The sequence below is a fragment of the Marmota flaviventris genome, chromosome 7 (assembly GCF_047511675.1).
Source record: "Marmota flaviventris isolate mMarFla1 chromosome 7, mMarFla1.hap1, whole genome shotgun sequence".
Lineage (NCBI taxonomy): Eukaryota > Metazoa > Chordata > Mammalia > Rodentia > Sciuridae > Marmota > Marmota flaviventris.
This window is the reverse complement of record NC_092504.1, coordinates 89,266,794-89,282,730: the sequence shown is the minus strand read 5'-3', so window position 1 is coordinate 89,282,730 and position 15,937 is coordinate 89,266,794. Positions and strand designations below refer to the sequence as shown.

At 40.0% G+C, this 15,937-nt stretch overlaps 1 protein-coding gene and 1 non-coding gene across 3 annotated transcripts in view; both read left to right on the top strand.

The window, feature by feature from the left end:
• The window catches only part of Rpl34 (ribosomal protein L34), a 535,705-nt gene that overhangs the window by 299,916 nt on the left and 219,852 nt on the right, over positions 1-15,937 (top strand). The window lies entirely within an intron of this gene.
• Positions 8,482-8,584, top strand: LOC114092925 (U6 spliceosomal RNA). The gene has a single exon (XR_003582831.1). It is a non-coding gene; the product is annotated as a U6 spliceosomal RNA (small nuclear RNA).

Here is a 15,937-nt window from a genome sequence, read left to right as displayed (position 1 = left end):
CATTGGAAGAGTAACATGACAGGTTTCTGGATCTCTGGAGCAGGATTATGTCTTCTGAAGTGGAGTATTGTCTACCTTTTGGAAAAACCATCTCCAGCCTTGTGTCCTGATGGAGATGAAGTTCTTGACCATAGGACACCAAATGATCAGTTTGAGTTGGGTCCTTTTAGACCACCAAGTCGTAAGTTTGGAGGGACCCAGCACAAACCATCATAAATGCAAGTGGTATACTCAGGATCAAGAATGAGTTATACTGGAGGGCACACGTAAGCTGCACAAGGTAGCCCGGGTCTCCATGTCACCCACCACTGTTGCACCTGCCCTTTTCCTCAGCTCATATACTATATACCACTACCTGGGGATACTTTATGGCCATCAGAGGAGGAAAAAGCCCTCTTTGGCTCATGGATGTATCAGCCTGGTAAGAAATATATGTACAAACTGAAGAAGTATGGCAGCTGTTACTCCATGCAAGGGTGGTAGAAAATTCTCCAAATGGCAGCGATTTGGGTGTACCTGGTCACCCACGTTGTTTGGGAAGAGGATTTCTGAGGTTGGAATATACACAGACTCAATGGCAATGGCCGAAGCTCAGCCAGCAGGTCAGGGTCCTAGGAGGAGAAAGATTGGAAGAGAGGAGACCAGGGTATGGATCAACATAGGAATGGACATGAAGTAGAAGATAGCCTATAACACACTAATGCCCTGAAGAGAGCATCAACCATGGAAGAGTAACCACTTGGTTCAGTGGCAGATTGACACCACTAGTTGACACAGCCAGCCTGTCATTCCCTGGGTGCTGACACAATGAATGCATGAACAAAGTCTTCATGAGGCAGAAAGGGAGGTTAAAAATGAAAACAGGCAAAAAGGCTTTCTGGAGAGAACTGAGCAAATTTTCCTGGACAAGAGAGTAGCCTTAGAGAGATGTCAGGGAGAATAGCAATGTCTATGGACTTGGACTGAAGTGAATTGAAATTCATGAAGTTTTTTTGTGGAGATGAATTAGGGATAGGATCCCTCAACAATTTCACTAACTAAAAACAGTTTAGTTGTTGCTGAATGTCCAAGATGTCAAACAGATCAATTTCGGGTCCTGGATATGGCACCAGTCACCTGCAGAAAGTTGACTATGTTGGGCCCCTTTTACCTCAGAAAGGACAGCATTCAACTTGACTGGAAGAGATACATAGTGTGAACATATTTGCCTTTCCTGACTTCAAAACCTCAGCCAGCACCATGTTCCAAAAACTTACGAAGTGTTGACCCACCTGCCTGGGATCCTACATAGTGTCAGAACAGACCAAGACCCTTCCTTACAGGCTCATGGAGTCCACTGGTTATCCCACATGAAACACCATCTAGGAGTTGCCAGCCTGGTGGAACAAAATGGAACAAAATGGAACAATGATGGAACAGTAGGTTGAAGGTGCAGCTCAGAGGTGCTTGCAATGGTAGGAGACCATCTTTGAGAATGCAAAAGCCATTTCAAATCAAAAAAGTATAAGTGGAGATGTGTTCCAATAGGTGGTATACATGGAACCACAGGTAGAAGTAGGAGTGGTCCTACTCATTATTATTCCAAGTTACCCAATGGGGAGTCCTCTTGGACTCCCAACCCTGCTACAGGGATCCTAGTTCCCAATGGGGGGGATGCTTCTGCCAAGGGGACACAGTGTTGTGGGCAAAGCTTAATGAGACCTCCCTTGAGCACCCTTGTAAAATGGCTATTACTTCTATACTTGAATCAATCTTCCCTTCCTTTCCTTTTTACTCTGCCTGATATTTATCACTATTTAAATTCTATTATTTATTTGTTTACTTGTCTAGTCTTTTTCTCTCTTACATTAGCACACAAATCCCACGAAAATGGATACATTGACCTGATCTCAGCTGTGCCATCAGTGCCTAGAACAACACTAGCAACACTGATGTCACTCAATATTTTCAAGCGAATGAACAATTCTACAATGTAATTTTTGTACATTTACTATGTAAACTTTGGATAGTTTTCATTTGTAAGGATTCATCATCACTTATTTAGCCAGTTACTTTGGGCAGTTCATTTTCCTCACATTCATTCTCCATTGAAAAAAATTGCAGGCAAATTCTTCATATTATTTCCATAAGATGAATTCCAAGTAGTACAATTTCTCACACAAAAGGTATGGCTTTGAGTTTTCCAGGCTTTTGATATGTGATGCCTTTGATATGTGATGGTTTTTGATGTGCGATGTTTTTAAAGTATTTATATATTACACATACAGTTCAGATTTAGGTGTCCTCTTGTCAAACAGGCTGCCATGACTCCATGTAAAACCAGTTTTCTGATCCAGTAGCCTTCAACATTTTATATAAGAAACCCAAACATATTTAGAAAATTAAAATATATTTTTATTACCCATGTTGAAGATTGCATAAGTCTCTAACCCTAATTTTAACTCAACTCCACAATAAAAGACTGTGAATTCCAATTGGACATTTCTATTCTAGTATCATCTCTCTTGGGCAGCTTTCTCGGTGGGGGTAACTTTCTTCCTCCAGCCTTCTCTCCGCAGGGCCACATCCTTACCTATTCACTTTCTCCTTCTTATTCATGCATTTTCTCCCCCAGAATTTAAATTCCTCTCCCTACTTTATCATGTAGAGAACCTGCTCTTTGTCTTATGAAACTTGGACCCCCTGTAGAGATGCAGGATTTTGCTTCTAGCTTGTACCATCTTCCTCACGTTTCCACACATTTATGAGTTTTTTTCCTACAAAGAAATTCTCAGACCCTAAATGCATAGAAAACATCCTTTCTTATCTTGTCACCATACTTCCTTAGAGCATGGAAGATCAAATTCTGACAGTCTCCTGCTCTCTGCTTTTTGGGATCCTGCCTGGAATTGTGCATCATTACTTGTATTTGATGAATGCATTTGGTACGCTGGAGCCTCCTCCCAAAGTCTTTCCTTCTTCCCCATCCCGTAGTTGGTTATATTCCCCCAATTTTTTGTCTCAGGTTCTAAGCTTCAGAGGCTGAAAGATCTGAATAGGGGTCTCATCTCTACCATTTTCTAACTTTGTGAATTTAAATTTCATACTTCAACTCTCTGTGTCATTGTTACATCATCTGTCAGATGGTCCCTACCACCATGAAGAGTAAACAGGATGGAACACATAAATCAGCACAATGGCCTGAATAAGTGAGCAACAAATGTTCTATTATTATTCTGTTCTTTCTTTGGGCATAATTATATCCCTTGTATATTTTCTTGGGCCCTGTTGTCTTATGTCCTTCTGTCCCCAAGACTCACCTGCCCTCTTATCAACAGGTACTTTCTTTCTCCTGGCTTCTTGCTATCTTTTTTATCCTTAGCTTCTGGAAATATCATCCTTTGCATTTTTTCTTTCTTTGCCTATAGTTCCCTGAACTGTCTTATTTATTATTCTCTGTTTATTTTTAAGCTCTTGCTTACCACCTCTTTGTCTCTCCAGTCTCTGATGACTTTCCTTGGTACCTTTGTTCTTTTTCTCTCTTCATACCTGTCCTTTACATCTGGCTCAGTGACACTAGTCCCTTATGCACACATGTTACCTTTTTGTAGAAATTATATTCAATTCTCTTTTGTTACAGAGAGATGACATTCATTCACTCATTCATTCATTGAGTGAATATTATTGGAAGATTGTTGACTTTCAGATGTTGGATTGGGGCTTTGGGAAACAGAAATTAAAGACAGTTCCCACTTTTAAAGTGCTGAGCTCAGAGTCTAATGGGGAAACTGATGAATTAACAAACTATACTTGGGTGGTACAGTGGGTCTATGAAACAAACAATACAGGGTGAATTGAGAAAGGCCAATTAGTGAAGACTGAGGTGGCAGGAAAAGGTAAAAAGGTATGCCTTCCAGAGCTATTGACATTGGAGTTGAAGAATAATCCAAGGAATCTGAATATGTTGGGAAAAGGACAGATTCTAGGTGAGGGGCCAACATTTGCCCTTGCATTGACTCAAATCTTTCAGAGCTATTACTTGACTACAGAACTCAGTGCATGGATTTATAAAAACCTGGCTATAGACAGCCTTTTTGAGCTGTGTTCCTTCTCAACTGAAGCCTTTCATTAATAATAAAGAAAAAGAATTACTATTTAGGTGATACTTTGTTCCTTTTTTTAATAGAGACCCATTTCATGTTTATTTTTTCCCCCACACCAAATCTAGTTTATAAATTTTTTAACTGACTATATCATTCATGAGGATGATAAAGATGTAGTTTGCATTGATCTGTTAATTAAAATAACCTCACAGTTCTGACATCTTTTTTTCTGATATATTTTCTAAATGTTTCATAAAAGCCCTCACTTCCAGTGGATTTAATTATTGCAAGTAAATATTCTCCATGGGTTTATTTGAATAAATTGATAATCAATTTCCATCATCTAGTCTCTTGGCTTCTTTTAAATTTTTTCCCATATTTTTATTGGTGCATTATAATTATACATAATAGTGGGATTTATTGTCACATATTCATATATGCACATGATATCAAAATGGATTTTGGTTCATGTTCCCCAGTATTTCCCCTTTTCTTTCCCTCCCCTCCCTCCTGGTCTCTTTCCTCTATTCTACTGATCTTCCTTTCATTTTCATGAGATTCTCCCATCACCAACTCATTTTCCTTTTTCCTTTCTAACTTTCACATATGATAGAAAAAAAATATGACCCTTTACTTACTGAGTTTGACTCACTTCACTTAACACAATGTTCTCAAGTTCCCTCCATTTTCCTGCAAATGGCCTAATATTCTTTTGTGTGTGTGTGTGTGCGTGTGTGTGTGAATGTCTGAATAAAACTCCATTGAGTATATGTACCACATTTTTTTTTTATCCATTCATCCACTGACAGATACCTAGGTCAGTTCCAGAGTTTGTCTTTTGTAAATGGTGCTGCTATGAACATGGGTTCTATCCCAAGTGTTTGATGAAGACTACCTTATTCGCTCCACTCTCCACCACCTGGAATCTTCTTGGCCTCATCCCTGTAGAAGCCTTAATGTCACCAACTTCTTTCTTCAATGTAGCTTCCACATCATCATCTTCTCCCTTACTTCCACTTAGTCTGTGATCCCTGCTCATCTGGCTGCTGATCCCCGTCTGTAAACTTTTCAGGTAGTACATGTAGTTGCCGCATTCACTGAGCAGGCTGTAGGCCTCCTCCTAGCACTTGTGCTCGTTCATGCTGCAGGTGATGAGGATGCCCTGTAGGTCGTTCATGCTGTAGGTGATGGTATCCAGCTGTATTCAATGCTGTTGTTATCAATTGCTGCTAACCAATGTCCCCAAAGCTGTGGTGGCCCGATGGCATTGCAGCGCCTAGCCTGCTTGGCCTGCAAGTACTGACCCTTGATAGAGGTGGAGAAGGACAATGTAAACATATGTGATAGTACCAACACATATGCACTTCCTACCCCCCTGGCTGATTGGCCTGCTTGGCCAGCTCTGCCATGACACATGAGAGTTGAGGCAGCCAGATATGTGTCTGCTATGTACACAAGTATACATATGCCACTGTAGTATGATGACTTTGATTCTTCAAGGTAAATACCAAGGAGTGGTATAGCTGGGTCATATGGTGATTCCATTTCTAGTCTTTTGTGTAATCTCCATACTGATTTCCATAGTGGTTGTACTAATTTACAATTCTACCAACAGTGTAAAAGTGTTCCTTTTCCCTCACCTCGTCTCTGATACTTATTATTTGTATTCCTGATGGCTGCCATTCTGACTGGAGTGGGTGTCTTCAAGGGGATCCATCTTCACAGGACCCAAATTTGTTATAACTGCTTCTGTAAAGCTCTCCTCCTCCCCTCCCCTTCCTCTTTGGCCCTCTCTTATTATTGTCCAACTCACAACAGAAGCTTTGAGTTCAGTAATAAGATGGGCCAGAGCACGTAAGGCTGAAGCTGGACCCTGGAGTGAGATGGGCCGTTGACAATGACCCGGGTGAAAGCAACCTGAGGAATCCCAGCAATAAAGGCAAAGCATAGTATTTTAAGATATTTGGGGTTTGGAGGACACAGTAATAGGCAATGGCAAGCCATCCAGGAAGGTGGGAATTCTGTCTGGAATTTTTCTTGTCTTTGTATTAATTATACATTAATTGAGGATGAATTAAAATATTTTAAAAATCAAGTGTACAACCATGACCATGGCATATGGTTCTATTTAGTCAGTATTCTTTTATGTCTCTTAAAATAATTTTAATGTTCTTTCACAAATGTCTGGTACATTAATTGTAAAGTTGACTTAAGTAAATGTATTATAGTTCTCTTACTACTATTAATGGTACTTTCCTTTCTAGTGGGTTATTGCTGAGATAGAAGAACACTATTGACTTTTATAAGTTGATCCCACATTGGGACAAATTCATCAAAAATCTCACTGGTTTTAATTTTTGTTGATTCTGTAAGATTTTTTTATGTCAATGATCATATTGTTAGAAATGAATGATGATTTAATATCTTTTATTTTTTCCATGCTCTTGTTATCAATTGCTGCTAACCAATGATCCCCAAACTTAGCAGCTTAAAAATAGCAGCCATTTATTTTCATAAAGTCTCTGAGGTCAGGAATCCAGGATCTGACTAGTGTCAGAAATGAGGCCAGGCATGGTGGCACATACCTGTAGTCCCAGGGGCTCAGAGGTTAAGGCAGGAAGATCACAAGTTCAAAGCCAGCCTCAGAAACTTAGCAAGACTCTGTCTCAAAATAAAAAACAAAAGAAAACAAAAAAAGGGCTGGGATGTGGTTCAGCAGTTTAGTGCCCTGGGTTCAATCCCTGATACCAAAAAAAAAAAAAAAAAAAAAAAGACCCAGCATCAACATTATTTCACCTTATTTTACTTGTTAGAAGCAACTCAGTAAGTATAGCTCAGCTCAAACTCAACTTGTTCAGCCCAAACTCAAAGGGACAGAACATCAGGCTTCACTTTTTCAAAGACTTTCACAGACTATGTGGAGATATTTTAAACCACCACATCTTGCAATTTTTTTTTTTTTTTCTTGTCTTCTATTTTTAAATTCTTGTTGGCAAGGACATCCAAATACAGGTTAAATAGTAGCAGGGATAAAGGGAACTTTGTTCCAAACCTCAGAGGACTAAAGTTTCTCTCCCTGCTCTCCTGTTGACCTTAGTTTTCTGGTATAAGCCTATATCCCATGATAGAAATTTTCTTCTATTCCTGGCAACCTGAGAACTATTATTTTATCATAAGTAGATAAAAACTTCATGAAATTCTTTTGTGTCGGTAGATTTTCTTTTTCTTTTCTCTTTTGATGTAGTCTTTCTGATATTACACCATTTTGACACTGCTAGGATAAGCTACATATAGGTTTGTTTTTTAAAATACATCATTAGATTTACTTAGATCATCACATCTCATTTAGAATATTTACATCTACGTTCATAAGTTAAATAGACCAGGAACCTTTTCTCGCGTGCTTTCCATACTCATTTTAGAATTAATGTTTTTTTAGCCTTCTAACACGAGTTGGGCAGCTTTCCCCGTTTTCTGTACTGTTTAACTTGGAAATTTCATAGCATGCCTCTGTTGCAGAGATGGCTTTCTTTTTCTTTCTGTATTTTCACTTACTTATATCTTACTGATATGCTCTTCTGGACCTTGACCTACAGCTTCTTCAGTTTATGATTTCTGCCTTCTCTTTGGGCTCAGTGTTGCTTATATATAGCAGAGAGTAAACATTTATTCTGTTTGGCTCCCATGTGCAATTAATGGCAATTACTTTATTTTTCATAGCAGAGTCAAATTTCCTCATAAACCTTTCATCGTCAATGATAGAGGTGGGGAAGGACAATGTAAGGATATGTGATAGTACCAACATTTGCAAAATAGAAAAAAAATAGCTTTGTGATTTCTACTTTAACACAAATCTCATTTTGAGTAAATATTCTCCTCTCCCTTTCTGAAATAGCTTCTTGGGCTCAAGAGAAATTTACTTGTATTCATGGTGGTGAGATGAAGGACAACGGGTGTCTGCCTGTGCCTCTGACAGTGGACATAACTGAAGTAGCATCAGAGGGCCAGAAAGCAACCAAAGCACAGAGTGAATCCACCTGCTGCTCTGGTATGACAAAGTCCCACAATGCCCAGATGATCCTCTCAAGGAAGTAGACATAGAGACTGGGGGACTTTTGAAAGCACACAAATGATCATTGAACTTGACTGAATATTTATTCAAAGGAAAATTAACCTACAAGAATGAAGTTGTGGGCTGGGATTGTGGCTCAGCGGTAGAGCGCTCACCTAGCACGGGCGGGACCCGGGTTCGATTCTCAGCACCACATAAAAATAAAGGCATTGTGTTGTGTCCACCTACAAAAAATATTCTCTCTCTCTCTCTCTCTCCTTTCAAAAAAATGAAAGTTGTGTTTTATTCTGAGAGATACTGAACTTATTTTAATTAAGAGGATTAAGTTCGCTCACTTTGGCAGCACATATACTAAAATTGGAACGAGAGAAGATAAGCATGGCCACTGTGTAAGGATGACACACAAATTCGTGAAATGCTCCATATTTTTAGACACAGAGGCAAACCCACCTTAATACAGTTATCTCATCCAGACAAAGTCATTATGAACATACATTGGAGAAAAGATAGCCTCTTCAACAAATGGCGCTGGGAAAACTGGAAATCCATAGGTAGCAGAATGAAATTTAACCCCTCTCACCCTGCACAAAACTCAACTCGAAGTGGATCAAGGACCTAGATGTTAGCCAGAGACCCTGAGCCTACTAGAAGAACAAGTAGACCCAATTCTCTATCATGTCATCTTGGGAACCAGCTTCCTCAACAAGACTCCTAAGTACAAGAAGCAAAATCTATAATCAATAAATGGGATCAAAAAATGGCATCAAACAAAAAAGCTTCTTCACAATTAAAGAAACCATCAAGAGCATGAAAAGAGAACTTTTAGAATGAGAGAAAATCTTTGCTAGCTGCACCTCAGATATGTTGTTAGTTTCTAGGATATATAAAGAACTCAAAAAACACCAAAAAACAAAATAACCCAATCAATAATGGACAAAGAAACTGAAAAAGACACTTTTCCAAAGAAGAAATATGAATGATCAACAAATATATGAAAAAATGTTCATCATCCCTAGCAATTAGATGAATGCAAATTAAAACTACCCTGAGGTTCCATCTCACTCCAGTCAGAATGGCAATTATCAAGAATACAAGTAATAATAAATGTTGGCAAGGATGTGTGGAAAGGGTATACTCATACATTGCTGGTAGGACTGAAAATTGGTGCAACTGCTCTGGAAAGCAGAATGGAGATTCCTAAAAAAAAAAAAAACTAGATATGGAAACACCATTTGACCCAGCTATCCCACTCCTTGGCATAGATCCAAAGGACTTAAAATCGGCATACTATTGTGACATGGCCACAACAATGCTTATCGCAGCTCAATTCACAATAGTTAAGCTATGGAGCCAACCTCGATGCCCTTCAACAGATAAATGGATAAAAAAATGTGGTATACATATACACAGTGGAGTATTAATCAGTGATAAAGAAGAATGATTTTATATTTGCCAGTAAATGGATGGATGGATCTAGGGACTAGATCCTGACCTTTGGCCAGTCCCCAAAGCCAAAGGTCAAGTAGAAGAATAGAAGTTGAGTAGATTAGACAAAGAGGAATGAAAGGAAGGGAGAGAAGATAAGAACAGGAAACACAATGGATGAATCTGACATAATTTTCCTTTGTACATAATAGAAATATGCCACAGTGAGTCCCACTGTTTTATACATTCCCAAGACAGGGGTCCTAATTAGAATAAGATATATTTCAAGCTTATATAACTATATTAAAATGGATTCTTGTGTCATATATAACTAAAAAGAACCAATAAAATATAAAATGTAAGATTATAGGGAAAAAAAGAAGTTTAAGTATTTGTTTTTCTTACTACTTTCAGTGGCATGTGACCTAAGATCAAGGTCAGTTACAGAAATATAAAGAATGTTTCATTTTATTTATTTATTTATTTATGTGGTACTAGAGATTGAACCCAGGAACCCCCCTACCGGCAAACTGCATCCCAGCTCTATTTATTTATTTATTTGGAGACAGAGTGTTACTAAGTATCCCAGGCTGGCCTAGAATTTGCAATCTTCCTGCCTCAGCCTTAGGAGTAGCTGGGGTTACAGGTGTGTATCACCACCCCTGGCAGAATCCTCCAATTTTTATTAATTCAAGTGTTGTGGGTAGAATTCTTACCTCCACTATGCTTGGACTGTGTAATAGAACTTGGCTTCCTCATCTCGGAATCTTACTCATTGGAGGTATCATGTCCCCTGGTGTGTTAGTCAACCTTTCATCACTATCATGAAATGGCTAAGATAACTAACTTATGAAGAGAAAAGGTTTATTCTGGACCACAGTTTGGGGGGTTCCAGTCAATGATCAGTTGGTTCTATTGTTTTGGGCTTGTGGTGAGGCAGCACATCATGGCATGAGTACATGGTAAAGTGAAACTGCTCACTTCTTGGCCCAGAAGCAAAGGAAAAGGAGGAAAGGGAACAGGGGCCCACCTCAATGACCTAAAAAACCTCCCAATAGACCCCTCCTCCTAAGGGTCCCTAGCACCTCCCATCAGCACTACTCTGGGACTGACCATTTACCACATGGATCTTTGGGTTACATTCAACATCCAAACTATGGCACTTATATCCCCAGATCCTACCTCTTCCTAGTTCTTCCACAAAGAAATGGGTATTAGGTAGGAAGCTACAGTCTAGTTCTGGCCATACTGCTAGCCAGCTGTGTGATTGCTCCGCTTCTTTATTTTTTAATCTATAAAAGGGAAGCCAAAATAAATGAACGTCAAAGTCTTCCCAGCTTTATGGGTATATTTGCAGTCTTGTTCCCATCCCAGCCCTTTATTCTCTTCTTGCCAGGGTATATTTTTACTGAGGGGGTAGCCAGATTCTCCTAATCAATTATTCCATTTTGTTTATTCCCTTCATTGATTTCTCTGCTGAATTGACTTAGGAACAGGTCATGCTGTGTCTGCAAAGTGACAACCCCAACTAGAGTCCAGTTAGATTTTGTAGCTGCTCTAGATGGCTTATTGCTCCCCTCCCAACCCTCTCTTCCCTACTTCCTTCTTGAGAATGTAGTTCATTGTGAAAATACTACTGGTATTGTATACTCTCAGCTTCTCCATCATACAGCCTGAGTGGCTCTAAATGCAGCTTTTAAAAATCAAAAGCACCAAAGCAGAGAGTCTGGTTGGATCTGGAAGGTAATAGTGCACTTTCCTGACAATGTTGTTTCCCCAACAAAACAAAATCTGAACAAATGAATCTACTGAACCACTGGTGCTGGGGTAAATTTCTCTCTCTTTCTCTCGCTCTTCTTTTTTTGGTGCCTGGTAGGGTTATTTCCCATCGTCCAAAGCCGAAGCCCTAATGAGCTCCAGGGGGACAGAAGTCTGTCAATCACAGGGTACTTTTCAAGTATAGTCATCTCTGCCCCATCAGAGAACCACAAGGCATGAAATAATTAGAAAGCCCAAAGTAACTGCTCTGTTTTACAAGAGCAAAATCCGTATGTGGATCATTTACATAAACTTGTCACTTCCCATTACAGTTCTAATGTTGGCTGGGTAATAATCGCAAGCATGCTGGGGGAGGGGAGGTCAAGGTAGGCTGTGCCTCCATATTGGAAGCCCAAGGTGGGGTGCGCAGGAGCAGCACTCTTCCCTGCCCCCACCTTCACCAACTAGTGAATTAATGGAAAATATCTTTTCTTTTCCATTAAATAAAAAAATGTTCGTGCTGCTATGGCAGCAGACCCTGCGCTTAAGAGAAAAAAAGAAAAGAAAAGAAAAAGGCTTTTGCATCAAGCTATTGTTAAGGGAGAATTCACTTTGAGGAGCATTTCAAAGCTGATCCGATTGGGGAATCATGTTAAATATTTGCTATGAAATATTTATAAGAGCACAAGAGCAATTGACAAAGTTGCTTGGGAAAATAAGCATTCCTCCTCATTTGGACATGTTAGGTTGGGGTTTTAAATGTTCTAGGGAGAACTTAAGTGTAAATACATGTGTGATATATGTTCAAAAATGAGCATGTGCACACACACACACACATACACACACACACACTCAGGCACATGGTTGAATGGGTTGATAGGATTTAGGCCAATCTGCATCTGAATGCTGTTCCTCAAATACAGCAGCAGTACAAGGGTACTGCAGACTGTCTTGATGATTGTGTTTGAGGAAGCACTGTACTGATGTCAGTGCAGCAAGATGCTCCCAGCTTCACCCAGGCAGCCATTTTATAGGGGCTGCTATTCACGCCATACCTAGAAAAGGGAACTTTGGAGGGAATAGACTTCATCCTGCCCGTTATTCCATTCACATGATGCTCAACTATATGCATTGAGAAAGGAAACAGACGATTTGTGGAAAGCCAGAATACAGTGTTTCCATCTATGTGGTTTGTGGATTTAAAAAAATAAAATATTTAGCATCAAGCCCTGCCCACTTGAATTTACAATTAGGTAACACAGTGTGGTAACTGATTTATTGCCTCCTACAGTTAAAAGAAACTGTATCAATTATGTAATTTCAATATCTACTAGAAAGAGAGAAACAAAAATATTCTGTTTTAAGACAGTCTCCAATAATAAATCACACCTTTAATTCAATATTTGCCACATGGGCCTTGTGATCATTTTATGTAGTATCTTATACTTCTTAAAAACAAAACAAAACAACAACAACAAAAAAAAAACTAGTTCACAGTACTAGTAGCATAAGCATCAAAATAGTTAACCAGGTAACGTTTAATCTGTTCCTGATTCTTTTTTTAGTCTGGAAAGTCTAGAGAGAATTTTACTGTAGGCCCCAATTTTCTTAATCAACAAACACATTGTAAGATTCTGGACAGAACAAGTGAGTGCTCTGAAGTGACCAATCGTGGTAATCTTGGTAGTATTTGACTTTGTGCAAGAGGAGCCAGAGTACCCAGTGGCAAGGCAGGCAGGGGGAAGATGCACGGGCGGGCGTGGCAGGGGTCTGAACCGCAGCCAGGCTGTTTCTTATCTAAGAGATCACCAAGTGGGAAGCATTGTGGATGGATTTAAATCAGCTTTTTTTCTCCATCCCCCCCTCCCTTGCACACAACAAAAGTCTAAATCCCTTTTCAGGCCAGATTGCCCCATTTCCCTCCATGCCAGGCAGATTGGAAACATGTTTGTCATTCAGCTTTTCTCCAGGCTAATCAGGAGACACTGGGGTGGTGGGATTTCTGCCTTTTATCTGTGGAGCCTGCCTCTAAAAGCAGCGGCGCAGAGGCCTCTGGGCTCGCTTGAGAGCTGGGCTGCCTGTCATCTCTGCAGACAGATATAAAAATATTGTTAACCACGAGCCTAAGCAGAGGGTTTAACAGGGATTTGAATCTAAAATGTGATACTCCACATAGACCAACTTGATTTGGTCCAACAGAGCCGAACCCCTTATTCTGTTCCAACAAAGTGTGTCACATAATGGGGGAGATTTTGATGGGATTTGCGACGTCTCTGTTTCAGGCCCGCTGCTGAATAGATCTAAACTGTGAATGAATGTCGCTGCCTCCAGAGCTGTCATGAGGAGAGGCCTCGGCTGACCAGACTCCCCACTCAAGGTCTTGCTGGTAGGACAGCTTTCAAGTTCACAGGGGTGTTGTCCTGAGCCTGCTGTGGCAGCTGGGCTGGGCAGGGCAGGTGTAAAGCTCCGTGCAGAGGCGTAGCCAGGGTCAGAGAGTTGCTCTGCAGTGATTCCCACATCTTAGAGTGGGAACTTCAATGACCGTTTGAACCTGAAAGTTCTGGAAAGTAGTTATTTGCAAAGGCTATGGGCACTGATGAGGAGGAGGAAGGATGGAGTGGTGGTTAGAAATCCAGAGAAACTTGTTTGACTCTGGCTTCTCCACTCACCAAGTGACTGGCCAGATTACTCTCAACAATTCCATTTCCTCACCTATAGAATGGGGATAACTATAGCTTTTTCTCCTTGGAATTATTGCAATGAGCACAGGACTCAATCTAGCCCACGGTGGTAAATGCTTGGTATACTGTTGGGAGCCACAGCTGAAGCGGCCCCAGCAAACTTCCAGCTGATTGGCTCCTCTGCGGTGATGCTCATTGGGCTGTTTCCCTGCCCTTTCAGACCACGGAGCTGCTCATTGGGGGACTCTTTTGGCTCCGCCCATGCTACCCAGCCAATCTGCCTCAAGAGCATCATATACAACCTTGTTGCCTGCTGTATGTGTTCAGCGGCAGTTAAGGTTAGTGTGGGGATTTGCCTTAACCATGTGCTAGCTTATTCATAGTCCAGCTGTCTGGAAAAGCCATGGTCCACATTCTCTTTGGCGAATGTAAATGAGGCAATGACATCCTGTCATATCCATCCAACAAGACATCATTTGGGAAAGCCCTATCATTTCAGACATAAGCAAAATCCAGAAAACAGTGCCATGAACACGCAGAAATGCTCCACGAAGCTTCAACAAAATTGGATCTTTTGCCAGGTTTATCTATATCTTTTGTTAGAAATAAACCATTAGAGATTTTTATATTTTGAGCTACTGGACTTCCCTCCTAGAGCCCGTTCTCCTCCTCTTCCTCCTCCTACTTCTTTTAATATGTCTTTAGTTGTTGATGGACCTTTATTTTATTCATTTTTATTTATATGCGGCCCTGGGAATGAAACCCAGTGCCTCACACATGCTAGGCAAGCACTCTACCATCGAGCCTCAACCCCAGCCTCCTCCCATTATTCTTCCTACATCCAGCCTCTGCTCTGGGATAACCATTGTCATAAATTTGAGCTCTAATTATCTCCAGACACATGTTTTGAAAATTCATGCATTGCTATAGTTATATCTGTCCATCCAAAAAACTTCATTTTATTTTGTATCATTAGGCTTAGCTATAAATGATATTATATTGAACACATAAGTCTACAACTGGATTTTTTTTCACTGAATATTATGTTTCTGTTGATTCATTTTTATAAAAAATTATTAATTTTCACTACAAGATAAATGTCCATTGCAGAAATTTGTTTTTCTCTTCTCTTGCTGGTACACATTTAGACTGTTTCCAGTGTTCCCTAAACAATGGCATGATCAACACATATCTGTGTGTATTTTCTGGGTATATGTGAGAACTTGTCTCTGGTTCATATATCTGCATAGGAGTAGAATTTATAGGTCCTTAGGGATGTACATCTTCACTTTTATTAGATATTGTCAGATTGATTTTAATGCCAGTGAAGTCTGCATGTTTGAGGGAGCATTTAATTGAAGGGAGTATTTGAAAGAGTGTTTACTGGCCCAACTTCCTCTGTGTCTCCAGGAACTGATTTAGGGGGTGATGCTTCTACTTTCTTATCAGTAGCTATTCAGTGTGGAGTATTTTTCTTTCTCCTCCCCATGTTAATTAACCCCTCTGTACCTCCCTGTGGCCTTGGTATATCCCATTGTCGATAATAGAATGTGCCTGGAGAAAACCAGACGCTCAACTTGGGTCAAAAGGTTAGGAAACAAATACTCTCCTGTAGTCCTTAAACACCATTCTTCCTGAAGAGCCCCACTAAAAGTGAAGCTCCTAAACATAAAATAGCTGAGCCTAAAATGGTTCATTAAAGAATTTCAGGTCTTTAGTTGACCCTCCTTTTACAACAGGGCACATATTAAAAAGGGACTGGGACAGAGAGGAGTGGATGGATAACACAGAATCCTGGACACTATGCTTTAGCCACTTTGAGAGCACAGCTTATCATTAGGCCATAGGGGCTATATTTAACATTTTCAGGAAACTTGATTGGTTTCATGAAAATTTAAAAGAGATTCAAGTATCTTTTA